The sequence below is a fragment of the Lissotriton vulgaris genome, chromosome 3_1, assembly GCF_964263255.1.
Source record: "Lissotriton vulgaris chromosome 3_1, aLisVul1.2, whole genome shotgun sequence".
NCBI classification, from domain to species: Eukaryota; Metazoa; Chordata; class Amphibia; order Caudata; family Salamandridae; genus Lissotriton; species Lissotriton vulgaris.
This window is the reverse complement of record NC_141689.1, coordinates 1,200,543,092-1,200,558,466: the sequence shown is the minus strand read 5'-3', so window position 1 is coordinate 1,200,558,466 and position 15,375 is coordinate 1,200,543,092.

Genomic DNA, 15,375 nt, shown 5'->3' with positions numbered 1-15,375 from the left:
GAGGGCAGTGTAGCCATCCGGCCCCGGGGCTTTATGCAGTTTCAGGAGTTTAATGGCATCAAGCACTTTGTCGCGAGTGAACGGAGCAGCCAGGAGTTCGTTCCATTCTTAGAAACCTGCGGTATGGGCAGACCCCGTAGATATTCCTGCTGGGTGTCAGAATCAAGCGTGTCACCCGTATAGAGTTCCGCGCAGAAGCGACCAAATAGGTCTGCCTTAATCTCAACTCGATGCTGCGGCTCTCCCATCGGGTCCTGGATCCATCCTATATAATCCTGTTCTCTCTTTTCTCTAAATTGGCGAGCCAAGTGTCTCCCCACCTTATTCCCTTGAGAGTATGAAAGGTGTCGTGATCTCAGCAAGGTGAACTCTGCTCTATTGTTGTAATGGGCCCTCAATTTCCCCCTAACCGCCGTCAAGGGGCGGAGGGTCAACCTAGATGGATTAGTTTTGTGCGCCTGCTCAAGGCCTGCCAATTCCGATTCCAACTCCTCAAGTTCCTTTTGGCGCATCTTATTGAGATTAGAATTAAGGGCCAAGCAGGTGCCCCTGATTGACGCCTTGAAGGCGCCCCACGTGGTGCATATGGATGTATCGGACACAGGGTTGAGCAAAAAAAACTCCCTAATAGCCTTCCGTAATTCTTTGCATAATGCGTCATCCCTAACTACGGCCGCCGGGAAGTACCACTTACGGAGTCCGTCACCCACCGGCGACCAGCGAAGTCCAAGCACGAGCAAACTGTGGTCGGAAACAGATAGTGGGAATATACTAGAGTCGCGGACATCTCCCCTGAGGGCCTGACTCAGGAAAATGTGATCTAGGCGGGAATAGAAATGGTGGACATGGGAGAAGAAGGTGTAATCTCGGGACAGGGGTGCATGGAGAGCCATCCATCGATTAAGCCCAGGTCACCAATAAGCCGCTGTGTCTCAGCAGAGAACAACCCTGCATCAGCCCTTTGGGTGCCGGAGCTATCCATCTCCCTACTCCACACCAAGTTAAAGTCCCCTAGCAGAAACAAGTGCCCCTCAACAAAGTCTTCTATCTTGCGCAGCAGGCCCTGGAAAAGGCTGTTTTGCCCCGCATTGGGAGCATACACCACTACGAAGGTGCACAGTCTGCCGTGGACCAGTCCCTTCACCATCAGCCAACGGCCTTCCTTGTCGCTGCACACATCCATAGGCTGAAAATGAAGGGCCGCCCAAAAGAGAAGAGCCACCCCCTGTGTTTCGTGGAGGCAGATGACCTATAAATAAGAGGAAAAAGCTTGTGCCGGAGGCTCAGTTCATCTTTACGCGCCAGGTGTGTCTCCTGGAGACCCACCATATCGAGCTGGTGGTCATTCACATACTTCCACACCTTCTGACGTTTTTGCGGGGAAATCAGGCCCTTGACATTCCATGTCCCAATACTAATGGGCATCATTAGGCAACCACCCCTCTACTGCTATTTCCGCACCACCCCGTCCCACCCCTCAACATCCATCCCCGATGACCGTAGGCAATACAGTACAAGAACAACCTGCAGTAGTGTCCAAGAGCAAGAGAATACTGGTAAAATCATGTCTCAACATTCCCCCATCATACCAGAGTCCCCCCACCAAGCAGTCCCACCCACCATCCCCTTCCCCCGCTCTCCTGCAAGGATAGAGTCCTCCCAAATAGCCACCCCAAACCTTCACAATTAGAGAATAGACTCCTAGAGTCCCAGAAGCCAGACTCAGATCATCCCGAGATTCCACATGCACATACCATAGAACAAAAGACGAAGTCATCCACACACACCTGTCACCACCACTACCCCCCGTTCCCCCCCTTCCCTTCGCCCCCAACTAGCCCCTTCAACACCCCCCCAAAAGGACACCCAGGCCTACCCTCAAACCAATAGAACAATAGGAAGCAGCAAATTGAAAAAAGAAAACAAGGAGGAGCAATGTACTTAACAGTCCTGGTTCATAGAAGTTTATGGATTCCTCCAGGGGTAGAGGATGGGGCACCACATGGTGTGCCCCAAAGGCCACGGACCGGGGTGTCTTCTCAAAAAGTACAAATTTACCCGCGGTACCTGAAAATACGAGTCCCTCCGGCGCCAAGCTACCTTCATTTTAGGGCTCAGGCCTCCCCGGAGCCATGCTGTGAGGCCGCCTCCGTCACTGAAGCCACGGAGGCCAGCGCTGCCCCCCTTTCCTGTAAACTGGTCGTACAATCTGGTCGCCTCCGATCTGTCTCTTGTCCCACTCTCTGCCAAGAGGAGGACCGCCGTCTTCTCCGTGCCGAGGAGCCTCCGCCCTCAGGGGAGGGGGCCGTGTCGTCGAGGCCCAGGAGGTCCTTTGCCACCTGAAGAGATCCGATCTGTGCCAGTCTATTCTGCCATCTGAAAATGATGCGGAAGGGAAGGCCCCAGGAATAGGATATATTGTGTTCCCGCAGATAGGTGGTCACAGGCCGAAACTCACGTCGCTTTTGGAGCGTCGAGGCTGCTAGGTCTTGGTACAGTTGGGGGTGGTGATCCCGGAACTGCAACAACGGGGATTCCTGTGCCTTTCAGAGAATGTGTTCCTTCAGCTGAAAGTCATGGACGCAGACCAAAATGTCGGGTGGAGGACCCCCTCCACGTCTAGGCAAGCCGACTCTGTGAACCCTGTCCATCTTAATATCTTGGAGATCCTCATCATCCAGGATTTGCAAAAAGAGAGCGAGAACATAGCCTCCTAGATCACCAGCTTCTCCGTCCCAGGGCACTGCACGTATGCGGATGTTGTTCCGGCGGGAACGATTCTCCAAATCCTCCGCATGTGCCTGGATGTCCAAGCTCTGCTCTGTGAGCCGAATCACATCTTGCTGTAATTGGTGAACATCATTCGCCACACTTAGATCGTGATCCTCCAGAGTAGACACCCTCTCTCCGATGCCATCCACGTCCCTCCTCACCTCGCGGAGGTCCAATGCCAGTTGGGAACGGAGTTCAGATATGTCCTCCTTAATAGAAGCAAAGAGCTCCATCATAAAAGCTTTGGTCGCGGGAGCCTCATCGTCTTTGGGCTTGGGCGAAACACTAGGCCCGGGGGGCGCCGCTTGTTGGGATCCGGACGCCGCTTGCTGGGATCCCCTCGAAGGGCCATCTTTACCGGGTTTCCCCTTACGTTGCGTGGAGGACATTGCAACGCCTCTGCTCGCTCGTGTATGTAGGGCGAGGGATCTCCGTTCACCACCACTGGTACGGTATAAGCCCAGCTTCAGCCCGTCACTGTTCAAGTCCTGGCCCAGAAGTCAGAGGCCTGTACGGGCAGTCCTCCGGCAGAGATCTTGCTCCCCACACGGGATATTGCGCCCGGGCGCCGTGCGATAGCGGAACTCACTCCAACTGCCGCCGTTGCTCGCTCTGCACCCTTCACCCCTCAGGCCCGCTCCAGTCTATTCTTCTCAACAGGCAGGATGGCTCCGAATTACAGGCCCCAAGGGGATCCCCTTGGCTTCAGGGGCCCCACCGCAGAATCGTAGTGACGGGCAGGACCTCCTGTCATCCCGCAGGAGCCACGTGCGGTCACCCACCAGTGTAGCCTAATGGTGGTTCCCCACCGCAGCGTGACCCATCAACCGGGGACGGGGGCGGCAGCACATCGTACTCCCGGGTGTTCCTAGCGGGCCCCTGCGGTCCCGGCAGCCCACAGTAGCGATGCTGATCCAACGGCAGATGTAGCTCAAGGACCAAGATGGGGGGGAGGTGCTGCGCGGCAGCGGCTCATGTCGACTCTGCAAAGAGTCGTGCTCGGCCTGTCCCGCGGGCGCCGGTTCAGCCCACCGACCGCGTTCCACAGGTCTGGGGGCTCCCTCCGCGATCTCTGGGCGAAGGGGAAACACAGCACCAGTCAAGCCGGGAGCTCCTCGTTGACTGGCCCCCGATGACGTCCGCCCTTCGTGCCGGAGCACCGGAAGTCCGGCTCCTTCACTCACTCGAGGCCGGGGATCTCTAGGCCGCACTCCGCCGCGGCGCACGTGGCATCCTATCACCTCCACTACACCTCCGGGGGCCGAAACTTCGCGACCTGATTGTGTTCCCCGGTAGCGGGACTCACAGCAGGCAGGAGGTCGTCGGTAGCTCGCTGCTCCAGGGGCTAAAACAAAGCTAAGCAGGTTTCGGCGCCGGAGGGACTGTACAACACGTCTTACTCCGACGCCATCTTGGCCACGCCCTCAGTAAACACATTCTTTTGTTGAATAAGAAATTATGTACTTTTAAAGGTCTTCATGGTACAAGGCATGCTTACTATTTCAATTACTTTTTACAGCGCTATTGACATAAAAGTAATTAATGACAAGTAAGTAAAACATTGCACCTGAAAATGGCCATGAAATTACGGCTTTAAATGCATTAAGCTCAGTTTGAACACATTTTTGCTCTTTTACTCTACAAACTTCTTGGGAATTAGAAAAAGAAGATACATAAAAAAATACTTATTTTGAAATTAAATTGAGACATTTGTTAAAAGTAAATGAACAAGTAAATAAAAAATGAGTCCTGTAGCCCGGTGGGAGTTTTTTTTTTGGACTTCATTGGGACCTGTCACTAATTGAATAGACCCAAGTGAAGCCACCATAAAACGTGTCAGAGATAAATTTGACATGGGAAATTTCAAAATATGGTAAAAATAGATTTAATTAATCAAAGGTAGAATGAATCTGCTACACTAAATACAATTTATCTTTCATTATTAATAGGAGCTTCTGGTCCCAAGCCAATATACAAATTCATGTTCAGGAGAGAAAACCAGAAAGCAGTCTGGAATGTTGAGAATGCATGTTGTTATGCCGCCATTTGTGATCAACATTTGTGTGATGTACATTCTGCTATTGGTATAGACTTTTTAGCTCTAATGAGACTCTCACTTGTTCGCACATGTTTTTGAGGTTACCATTGCAGCGTGAAGTCAAATTCAGCTTATGAAGTTATGCTATGCATATTGTTTTTTGTAGCCTTGGAGAAGCCTTCCAGTGAATCTTGAAATAAGAATATGCCTATGACGATATTTCACTTGCAGAAGAAACCAGCCACTTTTGTGCAAATTTGACTTGAGAGCAACGGCTTAAAATATTATTTTGTAACCAATTACAAGCTGAATTTTGGCCTGTTCATTTTTACAGTACAAATTATACATGCAAACATGGAATATAGTCTAACAGCATTATAGCACTACAAAAAATCCTCTACTATTAGGGATGGATACAACACATAAACAATGCATTTACTACTATTAGGAGGTAGGATACATTGCATTGTATTTGCATCACATTTAGGATGCAAGGATGAGTGGTTGGCGGTGGTGTGTAAATTAAAGTTATAAGTATAACTTTAGAATTTCTAATATATGTGTAGTTTAAGAATTGTTTGTAGAGAAAGAATAAATAAAGTTTTCCTAACTTGAACATATCTGTAACCTTTGTTTTTTTTCATGGAATTTCAATAGTTTTGATGTTTTTAATGAAAATCTGTTTCCAATTGTAGTATTGAGTGTTATTTATTAAGGTATCGCTTATTCAAGCTTCACACAGTGAAATAGACCCATTGATTATCCAATCTGTGGTAGGTGTTTCAGCAACAGTGAGTAGTAATTTCTCCAACTTCTCTATGTGTAACATAGTGTTTGTTGCATCCTTTCATGCCATGATGGTTTGCTGTTTTGTAAGATTGTAAGGTAAAAAGAAGGTAGTGGAATTAATGTGTCACCATGGTACGCGACCAGAACAAAGTGCGTGAAGAGACCAGCTCAGTAACAAAATAGTCCTAAGCTGTGACTGCCCATGTTGTAAAGAAAACATAACACACTGTATGATGTCTATCCAGATGACACAATGTTACCAAGAGAATACATTGTAGTGGACAAGGTAATCATACCATTATCAACTACAGCTAGAGCCCTTTCTAATTTAGCACTCTCAGTTTTGCAAAGTCTCTCCGCAGCCTCCTGTTGTGAGACGTTCTAATTTTTTTTGTATTTTTGTATATTACATACAAGAATTACTTTTGGCGTGGTTTTAAAGGACCTAGTAAAACATCCTGTAGTCCCATGTCATCAGAAAGAATGGACAAGTGTTGTTTCACCTGAGACAATGTTGAGGGTTTTAGTCAGTCTAGGCATACTTTCCCAGCACTGTAACTTGTTACGACACCCAAGTTCTGTGTCTGTGCATAGCGTAGGTTGCGCCTGCTGATCGTAAACTCTTTTGAGTCACCAAGAAAACGTGCCTGACATTCGTTAGTATCTAATGGCCACCCTAACCATCCTCCATGATTGGTCCCTGAAGAATAATTTGAGTCATTGCGAAGCATGGTGTCTAATGTTTCTTCCATGTAATTTGTGAATCATTGCCAGTTCGCAAAACATGTGGGAATGTTTCATGTACTTAAATATTTTATCTTAGCCAAGCATAGACATGATGTTTTCTGCACAGTTTTGTTCAGGAAAATCAATTGATTCTGTATAAGGAATGCTCTAAATAAAGCCTTGTTCCACTGAATCTGCCAATCTTGTGTTCCCCAAATGGATTTTAAATCTACAGTGTCTCTTCAAAAGTCAAACCCTTGTGTCAACAACTGGGAAAGAAAAAATGCAGAGTATATCAGTTTGGTATCAGTGAGCATATTTTTCTTTGCTGGTGATGGTGTAAGCTTATAATAATAAGACAGCTGTATTGTAACCTCAAAAAAACACAATGTTTTGTCAAATGTTTTTGAACTACCTGTGGTGGTGTAGAGCAGTGTTTCCATTGTGCATTATCAAATACTGCACATGGGGTACTCGCTTTCTGCAAGAAATGGTGACCATTATGTTGAAAATATAACATGTATTCGATAATTAGTCATGCCATCACACACGTCATTTGAATTAAACACAGTAGAATGCTCTAGTTCTTCTAGCATTTCATGCACTGTATCAATGTCCCAATCATGAGAGATAGTACTAAGGGTGGTAATGTCCTTCAATGATATGCGAAATACATATTGTATTTGCAAAAGTTTAGTTGGACCAAATATATCATACGATATTCTTTCCCCAAAAATTCCATCAGGACCTTGAACAGCAGACATTTTCAACAGGGAAAGGCCTTTCTGCACTTTGTGTGTAGAAGAATGGGGTGCTCACCAATTGCACAGCAGAGCATTCTGTGTTTCAGTACAAGTTGATTATCTGGTGGTTATTGATGAAGCAGGTAGAAGTAATACTTCATTGTTAGCAATCCACAGCCTGGGAGAAGAAGCTTAATTGCTGATCAAACCTTCCAGCGGGACCTTCTGCAGGGTAGTGGATGGAGCAGGTAACCAACCAGGAGCCCAGATGGCCTACTGTGTAGAACTGGCAACAGAATGCAGTTTGATCTATTGAAACGGATCTCTTGTCTTTGTAACCAGCAAAGGGTGGTAAAAGTACAGTTCTATTATCTTCAACAGCCAAGACGGGTATAGGTGCTCTGTAAGATGGTCCAAATTAATTCTCGTCCACGAACTTCTTATGGACCTGATCCCCAATCTTTGGAATCCAAACCAGCTTGCTGATGCATCCTTCACTTCTCCAGTGGTGGTATGTTTTACTTGGACATTGCTTTGTGCTTCCTGGAAGCTGTTTGGTTCCTGTAAAACATCCAAACAGTCACTGCTCTCAAAAGGTGTTTCTGCCACCACTGTGCTGAGACTGTCGAGGTCTGGAACCCACATCTTAACTCCAAACAGGATCTCGTAGGGAGTCCGACCACTTAGGGATTTTTAGGCAGAATATTTAGGGTTCTCTGAACCCTATATAGGTGAAGGACCCAACTGCAACCAGAGCCTAGTACCCTTGATGTTAGAGGTTGCTTTAAGTCCCAGTTATTCCTCTCCACTACCCCATTTCACTCAGGATGATAGGGTAGGAGTAGCACATGGTCACACCCAATTTTCCAATTGTGTCATTTTAAGCCTTAGAGACGAACATTGGACTCTGGTCAGAATGGAATGTACCAACTGTGTATGTCCCGATAAAAACTTGTAGGACTTTTATAACAGATTGGCCATCAGACGATCACTGTGGTCAAACCCATTGGAATCTAGAGCAGGAATCCACTGCAACCAAGATGTATTTTTAATTCCCATCAGAATGTGTGAGGTTGAGGTTGCAGTGATCTGCATAAACACAAGTGAAAGGCTTGTCTGAGATCAATAGAGGTGTCTGTTTTGGGCACGCTTCGATGGAGCCCTACATCTGCTGGCACATATTACTTTTAAGGACAAAGTCCTGTGTCTGTTTGTACAGACCTGATCACCAATGGCGTTTCTGAAATAGTGAATTTGTAGCTGCCACTCCTACGTGTATAGATGCTAGACCTTCATGTGCTGTTTGTATTAAACCTAACCTGCGATCTGAATTTGGTATTACTTTAGCCCCCACTCCGGGATTATGAGCTCCATCTTTTCTCATACTGGAATAAGTGATTGCAATGACTGCAGCAGTTTGGGCTGTTGCTTTTCTGGCTTTTAAGACAAGGAAATAAGGGAGGTCTCCTTACAGATCCAATCAGGGACAAGGAGTAGTGTTAGAAAGAGAAAGAGGGGGAGTCCCTATTCTCCACAAATTTGGGAATGTTGTGATAATACCACCCTTAATGAACAATCAAGCCTGTCAACATACAAACCACAATATTATCAAATACATTCAATTCAGTAAGATACTCAAAAACACAATATCCAATGATAGTTATTTTTGTAAAAAATGGTACAATTTATTCAATATAAAACTAATACATTCTACAACTAATTTAGTGCCTTAAAATACAGTGTAAAAAATCACATGAAGAGCAGGTTAAAAAACCTTTTTTAAAAGTTGTCGGCGCAGCGTTTCGGTTTTATTATTGCACCTTCATCAGGACAAAGAGCTTGAGTTTGAAGGAAATACATTTTCATCCTCTGTAATCAATTCGAGGTGGTTTTCATCACATTAGTATTCATCGTGAAAACATGTACCACTAGCTTCGGCTTAGTGCAATTTGAATTTTCTTTAACTGTAAATATATTCTTATATAGAAGAGTTGAGGGAGATACCGATTCTTTTTTGATGCTGGGATAAAGCCTTAAATGTGGAAAGACGTAGCACCACGTAACTGGATACTCTTGACAACAGCGTTTTAAATTGCAAATCTGTCAATTGTCGCGTTATGCTCCATCCGTTTCTATATGGTGCGGAGTATTTGATTCTCCAGAACCGGACAGCGTGGTACGGCCTCCCTGCTCCACTCGATTCTCTTCAGTCGGGATAGATTGTTCATTAAGGATGGTATTATCACAACATTCCCAAATTTGTGGAGAATAGGGACTCCCCCTCTTTGTCTTTGCTTTTCTGGCTTTGTCAGCCATTGAATTCCCTGCAAAGTGTATTCCGACACATTGGTGATTCAAGTTGCGAATCAAGTGAGTTTGTGGCAAGCATGCGTTCTGCTTAGTCACTTGTCCCCAAAGAATGTTGTGCTTTATTGTGAATCTCGAAATCCATCAAGGCTCTAATAGTGTAAGTGGTCATGGTAAGACCTGACACAATATTTTGAATCACACACTTTGATTGTGGGGAATCCAGGATCTGTTTTCTCAAGTGGCAGAATTAGAACTCTAAGGTCAGCCAACTGCACTGTGCAGTCACCAAGTGTCTGTGTGTAGGTTGTCTAAGTGTGGAATTAACCATCTTACATTCTACCATTTACAGTGGTGCATGCTGCAGGTTACTGGTGCTTTGTCCCAACAGAATGCTGAGCAGAACAATCAGCATAGATGATGTAATCATACTGATCAAGAGGCATGACTTTGTGAGGCAGAGGATATTCATGTTCATATTGCAAAAAAGACTGTGTTGTTGTGTAGAGTCAAATATGTAATCTACATCTGTTGTGGTGAGTGAGTTGGCCCATTTTCTCCTATAGATGCAGGACCTATGCTTTTGGGATGCTGGCTTTTGTCACAGCCTCCAAGTCTGGAACCATAGTCACGACAATGATTTGTTTCTCCTGAGCCAGGAAATTCGTTCTTTAAAAGGAATACTCCATCTCAGCTAGGTTATCTTGTTTTTAATTTTCTTCTGTTTAGACCCAGGTGTTCTATTGTGCTATATAGTGTTAACATTGGGAAGTTAACTTCTGCTGGTCTCAAACTGCCAGATTCATCAATGTACCGATTTGCGAGTCCTTAATAGCGATTATTAAGGAATTGCTATTAATGACTCGCAAAACGGGATTCATGTAGAATATTATTTGCGATTTCTACAGCTTCCTTAATTGCGATTAGCAAATTGCTAATCGCAAATAAGGATGCGATTTCAAGAGTGCCAGGAGTGTCCAAAGGACACCCTGTAGCACCCCTGAAATGTAAATGTAGACTGATGTTGTGCACACACATGTCCAAAGGACATGTGTGTGTGTAACATACAACTTAGAAAAATGCCCTTTAGCTATTTACCACGAAGTCAGACTTCGCGGTAAATAGCGGCCATGTGGTTCATGAATTGCATTTAAGGAACCTCAAATAGAAATTCCTTAAATGCAATTCCTCGCAATTTAGCGATTTTGCAATTTGCGATTTTTGCATTTGGGGTGATGAATCTCAAATGCAAAAATTGCGCTCGCACAGGACCAGATTTTCAAAATCTGGCCCTTTGCAAGCCGATTTTACAATGATGAATCTGGCCGTAAATCTCCTCTGGTCCTACTTTTGTGTTTTGGCAAATTAAAAAGGCAACCATAACCCTTTTAGTTGATTTTTGGATTGTTGTAGCTTAGGGCTATAAATATAGGTAAGAAGTAGGTGTTATTGTTGTTCTTAACCTATTACAATTTCCTGAAGTGAAAATAGGCATGGACATTGGTGCATATGTTTCTAGATATTTATTTAAGTAGTTTATGCAGTACCTTGGTAGTACCTAGGATGTACAGTGCTTTTTTTTACCAAATGTTCATTTGTTTGGTGATTGTTTTAAAGTAACAATGTAAATTTTAGGTATTACTGCTGTAATGCATAAACATTGTTGACATCATTAAATATGTAGAAAATTGTAAAGACACTGTAGAACACTATATTTGTGAAATATTGTGTATTACATTGTTGTTTCAGTTGTTATACTTTTTATCTTACGGTACCGTGGTACTACCTAGGTAGTACTGCAGTAGTGCCTTCCTACTCAGTAATATATTTTTAAATATATAGAAACCTGTCATTATATTTCCGTCCCTAACTATTACCACTTAAATTAAGTGGTAATAGGTATGGAAAACATATCAAACCTAATACTTATCTATATTGTAGGGCATGAGCTCGAACATAGTGGCTTTACAATAACATGGGTGTTTAATTTTGAGAAAGAGTCATTATCCAATCAGATAGTACCTCAAATATACCTAAAAACGATTGTGCTAACAGATTTCACTAAGTTTAACATGCTAATAACTCTAAAGATACTTACCCTTTTTAGATGCAACCACAAAAGGAATCGCCTGTACACCAAAATCTTCAATCCTGCCCAATTTCATCCAAATCCGACTGCCAGTATTTGCACTACATGAAATAAAAAAGTCTATGTAAAATGCATTGGATTTCAAGCATGTTTTGGGACCCCCCCTTTTTTCTTTACAACCCTTGACCAAATGCTAAAAAAAATTCAATCCTATGATTCTGTAATGGTAAATGTCTTTGTTGTGAAGAAGAATCAGTGTTAAGTGTAATCGTTGGTTAGCATCCCTGGAAAGTTTAATGAGTCATGTTCATGCCGAGACTACGGCAGGAGACTTGGATGAATTGGGAGGGCGAGCTCAAGCTAGAGGCTACTGGAATAGTATATACTCTTTATTGCTCTGGGCAGGCTTGGCAGACAAGGTGAAGGAATGGACCATGAAAGCACCTGCCCAGTGCTTAATCTGTCAGAGTATTTTCTGGTGCTCTGCACTGGATTTTTTCCCAAACACCAGCATGTATTTGTCGATGTTCACTGCATGGTGGCACTACGTGTCTATATTTTAGAAAACACATCAATGGAGACTTTCACTGTTTGATATATTGCTTCTAAAATTATTAAGTTAGGGCTTCCAGGCCATCCCTGTAGTTTGAGGTAACCAGGAATACTCATAATGCCCCACTTGTTGTGAATATGATCGTTAGTAGGTAATGCTGAAGCTGACCTTCACCAGTAGTGGCAGGAGTTGTGGGAGGTGGCAGCTTCAGTGAACTTCCCTGAAATACCTTGGGTGCTGGTACATATATATTGTTTTTACAAATTAAGCACTGCGTCGCTCATGCATATTTCTGAGTTGGAACCAGGAACGCCTATATTCGTGGTTCAGCTAGCATGAGGAATTAGTGGATGCCACAGTTGATAGGAAAGTTGGTGATGTGCACTACCTTTGATCTGGTTGGCAAGCTGGTGGTGGGGAAAAGAGGCTAAGGCTGATCAGGACTCAGCATTCTTGGTTCTCTTGACTATCCTTGAGTTCTTTATCCTAAGACATAAATCCCACCTCCACGATGTAAATACTCTTTAGTGCTGCTGAAAAATCATTAGAATAACTTGAATTGACAGGACAGGGGCCCATGCATCATTTGGAGAGAGGTGGACTTCGCCGCCCTTACCTTTAGTTTCCTATTCCTTCAGCGTTCAACCCTCTATGAGTGTGGACAAGAGCCTGAATGACTAGTTAGGATACATTTAGTTGGTCATGCGCCAGCTCAAGAGAGAAATGAGACATAGTGCTATAGAGCAACTACACTTATGGGTGACAGGGTTGGCATAGAAATATAGAGCAGCTACAGCGATGGGTGACAGGGTAGGCATAGTGCTATAGAGCAGCTACAGCGATGGGTGACAAGGTAGGCATAGTGTTATAGAGCATCTACAGTGATGGGTGACAGGGCAGGCATAGTACTATAGAGCAGCTACAGTTATGGGTGACAAGGTAGGCATAGAAATATAGAGCAGCAACAGTGATGGGTGATGGGGTAGGCATAATGCTATAGAGCAGCTACAGGTATGGGTGACTGGGAAGGCATAGTGCTATAGAGCAGCTACAGTTATGGGTGACTGGGTAGACATAGAATTATAGAGCAGCTACAGTTATGGGTGACAGGGTAGGCATAGTGCTATAGTGCTGCTACAGTTCTTGGTAACACCATAGGCATAATGCTATAGAGCAGCTACAGTTATGGGTGACAGGGTAGGCATAGTACTATAGAGCAGCTACAGTGATGTGTGACTGGGTAGGCATAGTACTATAGAGCTGCTACAGTTATGGGTGACAGGGTAGGCATATGAATATAGAACATCAACAGTTATGGGTGACAGGGTAGGCATAGTGCTATAGAGCAGCTACAGTTATGGGTGACAGGGTAGGTAGGCATATTGCTATAGAGCAGCTACAGTTATGGGTGACAGGGTTGGCATAGAATTATAGAGCAGCTATGGTTATGGGTGACAGGGTAGGCATAGTGCTATAGAGCAGCTACAGTTATGGGTGACAGGGTAGGTGTAGTGCTGTAGAGCAGCTACAGTTATGGCTGACAGGGTAGGCATAGTTCTATAGAGAAGCTACAGTTATGGTTGACAAAGTGGGCATAGTGCTATATTGCTGCTACAGTTATGGGTGACAGGGTATGCATAGTGCTATAGAGCAGCTACAGTTATGGCTGACAGGGTAGGCACAGTGCTGTAGAGCAGCTACAGTTACAGGTGACAGGGAAGGCTTAGTGATAAAGAGCAGCAACAGTTATGGGTGGCAGGGTAGGAATAGTGCTATAGAGCAGCTACAGTCATGGGTGACAGGGTGGGCGTAGTGCTATAGAACCGCTACAGTTATGAGTGAAAGGGTAGGCATAGTGCTATAGAGCACCTGCAGCAATGGATGACAGAATAGGCAGAGGTGCTGTAGAGAAGCTACATTTACGGATGGTAGTATCCCGAGCACCCCTACTTGCCATGTAGTTCATTCATGTCTGATTTCCATGCTTCCACACTTTAAAGGCACTAATGCCAGGGGACTTACTTACGGGGCATTTAAGATTTCTTTTTCGGAAATTCTATGTTGACCCGTACTAGACACCTACACTATGAATCATGCAATATGATTTTTAAATCATGATACATCTGGGTCATGCTCCTCTCACCCACTCTGCTAGTAGGGAGGGGTGGTTCTAAAATTGTAATGTTTCACCCTGTTCTCCAACCATGTTTTTTTCTTTACTTGATAGTTCTCATACTTCATGAAATAGTGCTGAAAGTCACTCATACACTGGTTCTAGTTTGAAGAATATGAGGTTTTTATGATTAACAAATCAGCATACAACTCACACCCATCAACGGATCAAATATCCCATACCTTTATTTCATTTGATTTCCAGAAATACCCTCCACGCAACAATCTCATCATACACCATTGTTTTGGAAACACCTAGAAACCGTCATCCTCAGTACATGTTAGACAGAACCTTTGAAGCCTCCTGCTCCCAACAAGTCACTAAAGTCATTTTGTTGGCATAGTGCTGCCAAAATTCACTATTATGCACAACACTAGCATTAACTGTCTAGGGAGAGAGGGGCAAGAAGTGATTCAATATTTACCTGAACTCAGTGCTGCTGATCAGAGAAACCTGAATGAATACGAAATATGCATACTGCAGTTGGATCATCATTATCTTCCACGGTTAAGCACCACTATGGAACGATATCATTTTGGCCTTCGTGAGCAAAAAAAAGATGAATCGGTGGAAGAATTTGTCTCAGCATTAAGGAAATTAGCTTCATCTTGTAAGTTTGGCAGTGCTACAGAGGAGAGAATAAGGGACCAATTTGTATTAAAGTGTGCTCATGATAATATTAGATAAGAATTGTGGTTAAAAGATGAGCCATTTTTAGATGAAGTATTAACGATTGCAAAACAAGTGAAACACATGATGAAATGTGTTGATGAATTGAGTGTTGAAAGAAGTAAACCGGTTGCAACCAGCACAAATGTTGATGAGGTTGTTTGCCAAGTCAAAAACAAAAGTATTGAACCTTAAGACAGGAGTGTATTTTCATCTGTCACTGACAGTTCTTCTACTGGTGTTGGTAAGCCAACATGTTTTAGGTGTGGTCGACCAGGACATCTGGCAAATGCTTCGTTCTGTCCAGTTTTAAGAGTTACTTGTAGTACCTGCGGTTGAAGGGGTTATTTTGCCATATGTTCTAAAAGCAAAGTAAAGAAAGGAGATCAGTCTGGAACAAAAGGTCAACCACAAGTTAAAGTTGTCACTTTTCAGGTAAATGAACTAGAAGGTACTCATACATCTCTTTTAGTTGAAATCAAAGGTGTACAACGGGTTTCAATTTGATTCATGTTC